Genomic DNA, 1,721 nt, shown 5'->3' on the forward strand with positions numbered 1-1,721 from the left:
TTAATCTTACTTTTGTTTGTATTACTATGACACCAATAAAGTTATGTTTCAATTTACTTGTTTTTATAAATTTGGTTATAATTGTTATTATTAAAATTATTTTTCTTTGTTATAATTTAATATGTAAAGTGGAGTCTTTTCTCATCATTTTTATTATCTATTTTATGTGTGATAGAGACCAATTGTACTTAGCACTATTTGACCCATAAATAACTAAAACATAAAATAAAAATAAAAAATTTAAAAAGTTGAAAATCACTTAAAATTGACTAATCAATTACTCAAAAAAGATAAACCTAAACCACTTAAAAACTATGCCAATCCTTTTGTAAATGGAATTCACCAAGCATTAATAAAACTAGCATTCAAGTCAACAATTTTGAGCTTAAATCTATCATTATCAAAATGGTACAAACTCTCACTTTAGAGATCCCCTATAGATGACCTAACCTACACATAGTCAATATCTTGGAGATTTGTGCAACTTTCAAGTATAATGGAGTATATGATGGAACCATTAGGATTAAGTTGCTCTCATTTTCCCTTAGAGATAAGGTTAAGTTATTTTAAACTTTTTATCCCTATTCTCTATTTTCACTTGGAATAAATATGCCCATAAATTCTTAACCAAGAATTTTTATCCTTCTAAGGCTGCAAAAATTTGACATGACATCACCTCATTCACCCATAGATAGTGAGTCAATCAATGAAACTTGGGAGAGATTTAAGGAGTTATGAAGGAAATGTCCTCATCATGCCATACCTAATTAGCTAATTATTTAGATATTTTATAATGGGCTTGAAGGATCATTGAGGTCTATTATAAATGGTGTAGTAGAAGGATCTTTGATGTCAAAAGCTTTTGATGAGGCTTATGCACTAATTAAAAAAATGGCAATAAATATATTGTAATGGCATTCAGATAGGATATATTCTAAGAAGACAGCTAGTGTTCATAAGTATGATGTATTATTCATCTTGACTTCATAAGTAGCTAACAAATCAAGAAAATTAGACAATATAGTTATTAATTATAGTTAAGGAACATTGATAAGTATAGTGGAGAATGTGTATAAGCAAATAGATAAACATTTCTCTTATAATGTAGAATCCATGGTCAACAATAAGCATAACAATCCCTACTTTAATACTTATAATTTAGGCTAGAAAAAAAAGATGCATTTAACTTGAACAATAATAAACATGTAGGGAATAACAATTAGCCTAGCAATCAACCTAACCATGTCGAAATTGAAACACTTAGCAGCCAAATCTTGTTAATCTAGACCAAACTTTCCTCTTCAATTCAAATAATCAAAATATAGATAAAACATAATCCTTAAAATACTTAGTGTTATAAATGGGAACCCAGTTACATAGCCAACTATAGCCATTAGAAATATTAAAACTCAATTAGGAAAATTGACTAACACACTAAGTAAAAAATCTCAAGGAACATTTCCTTATAATATTTAGGTGAACCTAAGGGACAAGGGTAAGGAGCAATGTAAAGCAATTAAGTTGAGGAGTGTGAAGTATTTAGAAGAAAGGGATAAAGAGGAAGACTATTGAGGATCAAAAAGTTGAATCCAACCCACCAATTGAGAAACCTGATAGGAACTTTAAAGTAGAGAGGCCTATAAGAAGGATGTAGAGAGACCACCACCACAACCGTTTCCCTAAAGACTTCAAAAGAAAATTTTAGATAACCAATTCACTAG

The 1,721-nt window shown here is 29.3% G+C and overlaps 1 non-coding gene across 1 annotated transcript; it reads right to left on the reverse strand.

Moving 5' to 3' along the window:
* Positions 1-656: 656 nt before the first annotated feature.
* On the reverse strand, positions 657-761 carry LOC114580634. Its single transcript, XR_003702127.1, has one exon. It is a non-coding gene; the product is annotated as a small nucleolar RNA R71 (small nucleolar RNA).
* Positions 762-1,721: the final 960 nt, after the last annotated feature.

The sequence above is a fragment of the Dendrobium catenatum genome, unplaced genomic scaffold, assembly GCF_001605985.2.
Source record: "Dendrobium catenatum unplaced genomic scaffold, ASM160598v2 fragScaff_scaffold_1145, whole genome shotgun sequence".
Lineage (NCBI taxonomy): Eukaryota > Viridiplantae > Streptophyta > Magnoliopsida > Asparagales > Orchidaceae > Dendrobium > Dendrobium catenatum.